Source organism: Colobus angolensis, unplaced genomic scaffold, assembly GCF_000951035.1.
Source record: "Colobus angolensis palliatus isolate OR3802 unplaced genomic scaffold, Cang.pa_1.0 Scaffold101, whole genome shotgun sequence".
NCBI lineage: Eukaryota > Metazoa > Chordata > Mammalia > Primates > Cercopithecidae > Colobus > Colobus angolensis.
In genome coordinates, this window is record NW_012111031.1 from 2,634,164 (window position 1) to 2,645,250 (window position 11,087).

At 43.3% G+C, this 11,087-nt stretch overlaps 1 protein-coding gene across 2 annotated transcripts in view; it reads left to right on the forward strand.

The window, feature by feature from the left end:
- Positions 1 to 538: 538 nt before the first annotated feature.
- The window catches only part of RCBTB1 (regulator of chromosome condensation (RCC1) and BTB (POZ) domain containing protein 1), a 51,887-nt gene continuing 41,338 nt past the window's right edge, over positions 539 to 11,087 (forward strand). For both annotated transcript variants that reach the window (XM_011939382.1, XM_011939376.1), the window contains exons 1-2: positions 539 to 701; positions 5,579 to 5,658. The gene's annotated coding sequence lies outside the window, so the exon portion shown is untranslated. The remainder of the gene's footprint in view (positions 702 to 5,578; positions 5,659 to 11,087) is intronic.

The following is an 11,087-nucleotide window of genomic DNA, read 5'->3' on the forward strand; positions in this document are numbered from 1 at the left end:
GCCTCATCTCCTCCTTCCTTTTTACCTTTGTCCTGTTGCCACCTTCCCTAGTCCCTGGGCTGCCTTAGGCGCTTTCAATCAGGAGGTGGGGGGCGGGGAGGGAGAGGAGCGTCTCCAGGTAAAACAAACTAGTCCCCGCTCAGCGGCCTTTCGTCCCGGGCAGCACCACCTGGGTGGTGCCTCGGGGCCAGACGCGCCCCAGAGTGGACAGGGAGCCAGGTTTCGGTCGCTTTTCCGTCCTAGGTCTCTAGGGGTGGGAGGCCGACCCTCCCCACAGCCAAGGCATCTCGGGGAGCAGAGCAGCAGCCCGTGCCTCGTGCGTTCCTGGTTCCTTAGAGACAAAAGCCTGTGAGTCCCAGCAGCAGCCACCGGATTTCATCGGGACACTCCGGTGGCAGGGCCTCGGGGCGGGCCTCAGACGGCCAATCGGCTTCTAGAGAAGTCGGGTTCTAGGGCCCAAAGAGCAGGGTTTCGGCCGGGGTCGGCCGGTGCGGGCTGCACGGCTGGGTAGCGTCCCGGGCGCGCGCGGCACCGGGTCACGTGAGGCGGCCGGGGCCACGTGACCCAGCAGGCCCCGCGCCCTGGCGCTCCTCCCCTTCGCCGCCGGTGGGCACCGCTGCTCTCTCGCACTTCTTCGCCCATCGGAGCTTCGGAGATCCCTGCGGTCTCGCGGGACGGCGCGGCAGCAGCTGACCTCGCAGGTAGCGTGTGGACGCGGGGTCGAGCTCGCGGAGTCCTCTTCCCCTTCGGCGCTTCCCCTGCTTCCCTTCCCTGCAGGCCGGGCCGGGTGTGCCCCGTTACTCCTGCACCTCCCGCCTCCCTCGCTCGGGCTACCGGGCCGTCCTCGCGGGCGCTGCGTCCGCGGCGAGGGATGGGGTCCCCGGCCCGGCCCTGCCAGCACCTCAGCTAATGTGCCTTCCTGCAGGGAGGAGGGAAGGATGGGGAGAGGCGAGGGAAAGTTTTCTCGGCTCCCTCTCTTTTTTGAGATGCATGGACTCGATTTTGCTCGTAGCTGAAGTCTGACTACTGTGGTTGCCGTTTTACTGAGAGGAGACCTCCCTTCTGACTCTCTGTATCCTCTGTCCTTTCCAAGATCTTAGCATCTCTTCTTCGCCCCCTGAGAGTAGTGCTGTCACAAACCGCATTCTTTATCGTTTCCCTTTCCGACACAGAATCCACAAAGGTAGGGATTCTGTTAGTGAGGATCTTTATCCAGGCGTGCGGTGAACTAAGTAAATGACGTTTCCCTTGTCCTGCCTCTGATAAAGTACCTACCTGCTCGGTTTATTTTAAGATGACTATCGAGCACGCTGTGTTCTGCTCTCATAAGTGGCCTTTTGTTTTTATTTATTTGCATGTAAGACACTTCCAAGTCATCTGCGGAACTCTCTGCAGCTGGGGATTACAATTTTATAAAGCAGTCTTGTAATAATGCTTTTAGAAAACCAGATTCATGATTTTCTTTGCCTTTGCCCTATTCTTTTTTTGGGAGGATTAAAGCCCTTAGAGGACAAAAACTGAGTTTCTGAAACTGGTGTGTATTGTGGGCTAATAACATTAAAACGTCCAAGTGTATAATGCCGAAGGAATGGAAAAATGATTGAACCCTGAGGGCAGTTTATAGGTGGTTTAAACTTTATTCATTTCAAGTGAGCACTGGGTGAATTTCACCCCTTTAAACTGCTTTCAGGGTTGAGGATGTAACTGTATTTGGATTCTATTAATACAGCAGTTCATCTGTGGGATGGACTTTAATCCATTTAATCCATTGTGTGAATACCAGTCTATTTATTAATACTCTCGACGGGTCCTTTTTCTTCTACCTGCTAGTCTGTTTCTCTTGAAGAGGAAGCATATTCATCTTTAAATATACTTTTTGCAAGTGATTTTTTTAAGTGTGTGATCCATATGATAAAGTTCTGTGAACTTCTGAAAACAAGTAGCCATAAAAACCCAAAGCTGTCAAGCTTGTAGCTTTTAAAAACTTCTTTGAAAATTTTAAAATTAAAGAGTGCCCATATGCTGCAGCAAGAACTTGGCTCCTCCTAATATGCGGGAGCTGGGAAGTCTGAAACAGTATCCTCCTTTTCCTGGGAGTCATTGCGGGGTGGATGAAACTGAAGGAAAGTGAAAGACCTTTATTATGATGATGATATTCCTTCTGTGTGTACTACATTAAACAGTAAGTCATGCATAGGAAAGGAGGCTAGGGCCTCACAGAGTCTAGAATCTAGGCAGGGCATTCGGACAGATTTCAAAATATTCTCTGGTTTTACAAAAAGTTAAAAATGTTACATATTGGCCAGACGCAGTGGCTTACACCTGTAATCCCAGCACTTTGGGAGATTGAGGCCACAGATTATATGAGGCCAGGAGTTTGAGACCAGCTTGGCCAACATGGTGAAACCCCGTCTCTACTGAAAATACAAAAAATTAGTCGGGTGTGGTGGTGCGCATCTGTAGTCCCAGCTACTCAGGAGGCTGAGGCACGAGAATTACTTGAACCAGGGAGGCAGAGGTTGCAGTGAACCGAGATCGTGCCATTGCACTCCAGCCTGGGCAACAGAGTGAGACTCCATCTCAAAACAAACAAACAAACAAACAAACAAACGGTACATGTTGTGTACGTGCTGAAGTATATACACAAGAGGGGTATGATGAGTGTTGTCTGAATTTAGTCAGAATAGACTTAGTAGAGGAGATCAGTTAATGAAATAATTATATAAATCAACTGTATGTTAGATCAGATTAAAAAAAAAACACCCACAAAAAAGCACACCTCTTTCCTGGGGTAGAAAAACTCACGGGAGACCAGATGGGTACCTTTAAAGACCTATGGTCTCTAGCTTTCTCTGGGCTTGGTCTTACCATCCTGCTAGGTTTCTCTGCTCAGTGCTCTTTCCCATCCTCCCTGGTGACTGCTTCAGACGTCGCCATTTTCCCCCCAGTTGCTCCACTCCACTTTGTTTTTTTTGAGACAGGGTCTCACTATGTCGCCCAGGCTGGAGTACAGTGCAATGTGATCATAGCTCATTGCAGCTTCAACCTCCCAGGCTCAAGTGATCCTTCCCACTCCCAAGTAGCTGGGAGCACAGGTGCACACCACCACATTCAACTAATTTTTAAATTTTTTGTAGAGACAGGGTCTCACTATGTTGCCCAGGCTGGTCTTTTGAACACCTAGCCTCAAGTAGTCTTCCCGCCTTGGCCTCCCAAAATATTGGGATTATAGGCGTGAGCAACCACACTCAGCCTCCACTCCATTTTTTATTGCTACCTCCCCTCTTACTCTTAGCAAGAAGCCTAACTCTTTCTTCATAGGGAAAAATAGGTAACCTCAGAAGAGAATGGTCCTCAAATGCCAATCAAAACCATGAGATACCACCTCCCGTCCACTAGGATGGGCATAATACAAAAGATAGACAGTAAATATTGGAGAAAGCAGCACTGTTGTACATTGCTGGTGGGCATGTAAAATGGAGACTCAGTGGAGAGAGAGAATGAGAATGAGAGAACAAGTATGCCTCCAGCATCTGGATTCCTAACCTTTAAATGGCTTTCATTCACATTCACCCTTTCCTCCTCCTCTTGTGGAGGGAGGAAAAGGAAGACTTGCTCCTTTCTACAGTTTCTCTTGCACTTATTTATTTATTTATTTAGAGACAGTTTTGCTTTTGTTGCCCAGGCTGGAGTGCAATGGCGTGATCTTGGCTCAGTGCGACCTCTGTCTCCTGGGTTCATGCGATTCTCCTGCCTCAGGCTCCCGAGTAGCTGCGATTACAGGTGCCTACCACCACGCCCAGCTAATTTTTTAATTTTTAGTAGAGACGGGATTTCACCATGTTGGCCAAGCTGGTCTCAAACTCCTGACATCAGATGATCCACCTGCCTCAGCCTCCCAAAGTGCTGGGATTACAGGCATGAACTGCCGTGCCCAGTGCTTCTGTTGCACTTCTGCTTCAGATCCCATTGCCTGCTACTTTCTTAAGACCCTCATTGAGTTGTTATGTCCTCTCCTTTTTGATCTTTTTACTGGCTCCTTCCCATTAGCTCAAACATGTTCAAGCCTCCAACAATGTTTACATTAAAAAGGTTAACAGAAAACGTCCCGCAACTCCATCACATTCTGTGATTACCACCCGATTTCTCGTTTTTCCTTCAGAGTGAAATTTCTTGAACAAGTTGTTTATACTCATGGTTTCCTTTCCTTCACCTTTCACATACACCTCAACCTACTGACACCTGGCTTCTTCCTCCCACAATCTCTGTGAAACTGTTCTTATTAAGGTCACTGGTAGTTCTCCTTGTTAAATCCAATGGAAGTTTCTCAACCCTTCCCTCGTTTAGATCTCAGCAGCGTTTGACACTAGCATGCCTCTTGCCTGTGATGCTCAAGTCCCCAGGCCTCTGTGACACTCTGCTCTCCTGGTTTTCCTCCTGGTCTACCTCTTCCTTCGCAGTCCCTTCTAGGGGGTACTCCCTGTCTGTGTCCTGTTGGAGTTTCTTAGAGTTCTGCTCAAAATACTCTGCTCTTCTTATTCTACTTGCTTTTTTCCTGGGTGATTTCATGCCAGATTTCCAAATCTCCAATCCAGATCTTTCTTGAGCTTCAGATTTCTAAATCCGTCTGTTGGGACTTGTCTGCTTTAATATCCCACAGGTACCTGGAACAAAAGGTCCGTAGTAGGACTCATCACCCCTGAGGACTGCTGTGCTCTCTGCTGTAGTGAGTGGCAGCACAGTTCTCTCTCATTCAAGCTCCGTGTCTGCCTGTGATCTTTGGCTCTGCCTTTCTGCTTATCCAGTGCTCCTTGTCCCATTAAGCCAGTCGCAGAATCTTCTTGATTTCCCTTCTTGTCCAGTTTTCTCCATTTTCCTGATGTGGGCTTCCATCCCTCCTTTTCTGGCTTACCATAGCCATCCTGGACTCCCTCTAAGCACTCCTTTGTCATCTCATGTCTCTATGGTCAGCCAAAGTAATCTTCCATAGACCTACATCTGTTTATGCCACTTCCCTGCTTAAGACCCTTCAGGGATTACCTGGTGCTCTTAGGATAAAGCCTGAGCTGTGTACTGCAGCCATGCTGACTTTCTTTCAGTTCCTCCACCAGAGCCTTACCTGGCATGTGTGCTCAGTGTTGCATGTGCCTCTTCTCTTCAGGTAGCTGAAGCGCACTTCCCAATTCTGTTGCCTCCACAGCGTCTGACCCTCCCCATCAGAGACCAGCCACACTGTTGTGAGCATCTGTTTATGTGTCTAGATCCTCCCACCCCATGTAATTTCTGTTGATGTTGGCTTTGTGTCCAGTTTACCTAAGAACATTTATTGAATTAATAGTGTATGGTTCTGCCAGTCCATTGCTGGAATTTCAGTTTAGCTTTAGGTCATTGCAGGGTACAGTTGATACTTTTCATACAACTGGAGACTAATAGATGAAATCACTTTTGCGATACCCACATGAGAAAGATCCATGAAACCATAAATAGATTTGAATTTGACTTCCCAATTCCAGCCTTGAATTCATTTGGAAAATAAAATGAAGTATTATGTTTTATCCATTTCTTTTTTCTTTTTCAGACAGGATCTCGCTCTCTTGCCCAGACTGGAATACAGTGGTGTGAACACGGCTCACAGCAGCCTCAACCTCCTGGACTCAGGTGATCCTTCCACCTCAGCCTCTTGAGTAGCTGGGACTACAGGCGCACACCATTATGACTGGCTAATCTTTTTATTTTTGAGGAGACGGAGTCTCACCATCTTGCCCAGGCTGGTCTTGAACTCCTGGGTTCAAGTGATCCTCCTGCCTTTGCCTCCCAAAATGCTGGGATTACGGGTGTGATCCACTTCACCCAGCCATCTATCCATTTCTTTAAACTTTGACCCATCATTGCTTTTTTTGTTCTGTTTTGTGACACCTATTTGTTTGGTGTGACAAAGAACAAAGTTATAGAAAAAACATTTCTAATCATCGATATTTCTTTTCTGGTTTCCTTTTGAAAACAACAATATCCTATAAAAGCAATATTTTTATAAGATCTCAGTCAGATTCGCAACCCTAGGTATGTCATTTTTTTCACTGCTAATGCTATTGCCACTTGGTTCGTTTGCTTTTTGAGCACATGGCTCAGGTTAGATGTGAGATGAGATGAAATGAATGAGGTGAAAGCAGCCCCTTGGATGATGGGGCTAAAGAAATGCTTACAGAGGCCATTGCAAATTATGCTTCAAGTCAAATAACTTATTAGTGGTTGGGAAATGACAGTTGTAGGGACTTACATTTTCCTCCAATTGATGAATTTGAACAAAACATATGAAACAAAGGGTAGTCACAATCAGTTAGAGAATTCTAAAACACTAGTCATACTGTTCCCTAAATGAAGGTGGGAGTATTATCTTCACTCACCTGTACAGGTGGCTTCAGCTTGAAGGATGACAAACTATTTTGGAGAAGGTACATTCTGAGACTCCTTAGTCAAGCATTCAGGGCATTCTTCCTTTCCCTTTCTTTATTTCTTTTTTTTTTTTTTGAGACGGAGTCTCACTCTGTTGCCCAGGCTGGAGTGCAGTGGCGTGATCTTGGCCCACTGCAAGCTCCACCTCCCGGGCTCACACCATTCTCCTGCCTTAGCCTCTGGAGTAGCTGGGACTACAGGCACCCACCACCGCGCCCGGCTAATTTTGTTATAATTTTAGTAGGGACCGGGTTTCACCGTTGTTAGCTAGGATGGTCTTGATCTCCTAACCTCGTGATCCAACCCGCCTCAGCTTCCCAAAGTGCTGGGATTACAGACGTGAGCCACCGCGCCTGGCCTCCCTTTCATTCTTATAGTACTGTGTGTTTGCAGAAAAGAGAAGTGGATGACAGCTGTTCTGGCAGCTGGGGTAGTAACAGTATTAGTGTCTCAGCACATCTTCGAAACTTCGCCTATGATTTGCAGCCTCTGTACCATAGAGTGGGTGAAATGGTTTTAAGTTTTATTTTTATTTAAACATGTTTGAGACTGATTCTTAGAGGCTTATCTGGACCTGGGAAATACATTTGGTATCTCAATGAGACTGAGCATTTGCTCAGTCTCAAAAAGCCCATCAGAATTATATGGAAGAAATTGGTAAGAGTAACATTTGGCTGTTTGTACCTTGACAGGGTTTTTGAATTGCTTTTGCTGTAGCATAGATGGATGACGTAAGTTGTAATGTTGTATACCAAAAAGTTTACCCCAAACCCTAGAGCTCTCTTATTTGAATGTTTTTCTAGAATTAAATGGATTCAGAAATAAAGATGGTCATACCCTTCAATCTTTCGTGCTCAAATGGGAACGTTTATTGGTAAAAAAGGGAGAAGACTGTGAAGAACACTTGTTCTTCTAGGAAACTGGATAATCTTCACTGAGGAAAGGCTCACATTTTCTCATCTGCTGGAATATGGAGAATTTGGTTTCTGGGATTTTGTGTAATTGTTTTCTGTTATGTACAATTTTTATATAGTCGTCACTAGTTTGCACATAATTATTTACCATTTGACACATTAACATGTATCTCATGGACCATATACTTGCATAGTACATTCATTTGCTTAATTATTCCAGTTGTATTTGCATTCTAGTTTTCCACTTACTTAGGATCTGACTTTCCATTAGGCCTTCAGTTCCTCAGAGGCAGAGACCATGATTGTATTGTTCTTTATGATGTCCCTGGCATTCTTGGTATCTGGGGTCATTGCAGAAGAAGAATTAATGTATGCTCTTAAAGTCAGCTCCCTGTATCCATGGATTCCACATCTGTGGATTCAGCCAACCTCAAATCCCAAATGTTAAAAATTGCATCTGTACTGAACATGTAGAGTATTTTTTTCTTGTCATTATTCCCCAAGCAGTGCAGCATAACGACTATTTACCAAGCACTTGCATTGTATTAGGTATTATAAGTAATTTGGAGATAATTTAAAGTATATGGGAGGATGTGTGTAGGTTATATGTAAATACTATGCCATTTTCTATCAGGGACTTGAGTGTCTGTGGATTTTGGTATCTGCCGGAGGTCCTGGAACCAGTGCCCCACGGATACTGAGGGACAACTGGATTTTGTTCACAGTAGCATACAGTAGTGCTTTTTTCCGAGGCCTCTGAGATTTTATCAATAGCTCATTAACTATAAATTTTTTTCGTAAGACAGCTTAGCAACTTAAACTGATAAGTAAAATCATCACCCACTGAGTTTACAAAAATAGAGAAACCTCTATTAGGAATTTTCAGTGTATGTGTAAATGCTTTAATTCAAAGTTTTTTGCAGTTAAAAATACCATTTTGCATATTAGAAATTGCTGTTTTGAGTAGTTTAAAGGTTCCTGTAGCTTGTATGCTGAAGAATGTTTAGGCTACTTAAAATGATTCTTCCAACATTCAGAGCCCTTCCAGTTTCCTCTGGCTCTCAGCTTCCATAATAAAGAATGACACAAACTCATGTCATGCTTCTAAAATGACACCAGAAGCGTCAGAATCTTGGTGCTAGCCAGTGCTAAAGGATTGCTTACTCTTTTCCCACTGGTTTCCTTAGAAAGCTCTAAGGTCAATAGAAGCCAGATCTAAAGGTAAAATACCCTATTGGTGGCATTTAAAAGCCAGTACATACAGCAATTTAAACTAGCCCAAACAAATACATTCTTGTATTTGTGTCAAATACGTTCTGGTTAGTTGAGGTCTGTGTGGAAGCCATGTGCTTACAGATCAACCCTAAATTTCCAGTATTGTTTAATATTGAGACCATTATTTCATCAAAACCAGTTTTCCTGTACCATTTCTCTCCATTTCCTGTTGTTTTTAAAAACTCCATAAGCATGTTCCAAATATATTTTTGCTAGATCAGTAAAAAAAACTAAAATAAAATTAACCTTTCCTTAATATTTGTTCCTTGGGGAAAGTAAAATAAATGTGCTCTTAGAGAAATTAAAAGATTAGTTGCTATATTACTCCTTCAGCCTTTCAGTTCTAAATGTAGATTTCTAAAATTGGAAGGCCTGTGTTTGTCCTGACTGAATTTGCTTTCAGAGTATAAAATAAAATAACCTTTTCTTCCTCATGCCACAAGTTCTCTAAGGGACAGTGCCAATAGCTAGGATAAGCCATCCCAGGGAATGGGATATTGATCTGTAGGACTAATGGATGTAGGATAAGTGCAGTGGGGATACAGGATGTATTTTCAAGTGCCAGAGAAAATACGAAGATCTAAGTGGGTTGGCATATTATCTTTAAGGACGTCACACTCCTTCTACCTCTGCTGGCATTTTTGCATTCCTCTTTTCTTTCCTTGTACCTTTGTTTTCTCTCTATACAGTAAAAAAAAAAAAAAGACATTGATTCACCTAATAATAACATATAAAGAGTAGTGATTCAGGCTGAAACACATTAATACTGTTTTTCAGAAAGTATTCCCTAAATAAAATATGGAAGGCTTGCAGAAAAAATTACTATCTTAGTGAGGTACTTCAGAAGTAGCTAAAGATGACTGACATTCTAATTACAGCTCATCATTTTTATAATTATCAATCAAGCTCTGGAAGTATCTGTCATCTTAGCAATTTGTTTGGTCTGGTTTAAATTGCTCTATGCACTGGAAAGTTCTAAGAAGGCTGTATTTCTTTTATAAATGCTCCTTTGAGAATTTCCCTAATCTGAACTTGTATTCTCAAGACATGATTAAAACAGTATAATTTTACTTTTCCAAAAGCATTTTTTAGAACTGAAACCTTTCTGTATTTAGTTTTAGAAATGTATCTTTGAGTTTATTAATGCAGACTTGATAAAAGCCCACAGGATGATTGATTTTTAAAAATTGCAGTAAAAGATATATAGTGTAAAATTTACCATTTTAACAATTTTTAAGTATACATTTTAGTGACATTAGGTACATTCACATTGTTGTACAGTCATCATCGCCATCCATCTGTAGACTACCTAAAAAATAATTTCAACTTTTTTTTTTTTGAGATGGAGTCTTGCTCTGTTGCCCATGCTGGAGTGTGATGGCATGATCTTGGCTCACTGCAAGCTCCGCCTACCGGATTCACACCATTCTTCTGCCTCAGCCTCCTGAGGAGCTGGGACTACAGGCGCCCACCACCATGCCTGGCTAATTTTTTTGTATTTTTAGTAGAGACAGGGTTTCACCGTGTTTGCCAGGATGGTCTTGATCTCCTGACCTTGTGATCCACCTGTCTTGGCCTCCCAAAGTGCTGGGATTACAGGCATGAGCCACTATGCCTGACCCAATTTCAACTTTTATTTTAGATTTAGGGAGCACATATGCAGTTTTGTCACATGGGTATATAGCATGTGATGCTGAGCTTTGGAGTACGAATGATTCCATGACCCAGGTAGTGAGCATAGTATCCAATAGGTAGTTTTTTAGCCTGTGTACCCCTCCCTCCCTGCCCCTCTAGTAGTCTCCAGTGTCTATTGTTCTCATCTTTATATCCATGTATACCCCATATTTAATTCCCAGTTCTAAGTGACAACATGTGGTATTTGGTTTTCTGTTCCTGTGTTAATTCACTTAGGATAATGGCCTCTCGCTGCATTCATGATTTTGTTCTTCTTTATGGCCGTGTAGTATTCCATGGTGTACATGTACCACATTTTCTTTTTCCAGTCCACAGTCGATGGGCACCTAGATTGATTCCATATCTTTGCTATTGTGAATAGTGCTATGATGAACATACAAGTGCATGTTTTTTTTTTTTTTGGTAGAACAGTTTATTTTCCTTTGGATACATACCCAGTCTTGGGATTCCTGGATTGAATGGTAGTTCTGTTTTAAGTTCTTTGGGAAATCTCCAAACTGCTTTCCACAGTGGCTGAACTAGTTTACATTCCCACCAACAGTGTATGGTGTTCCCTCCACTGTACAGCCTCGCCAGCATCTTTTGTTTTTGACTTTTTAATAATGGCCATTCTCACTGGTTTAAGATAGTATCTCATTGTGGTTTTGATTTGGATTTCTCTGATGATTAGTGATGTTGAATATTTTTTTCGTATGTTTGTTGCCTAGAACTTTTGCATCATCCCAAAGTGAAACTCTGTACCCATTAAAC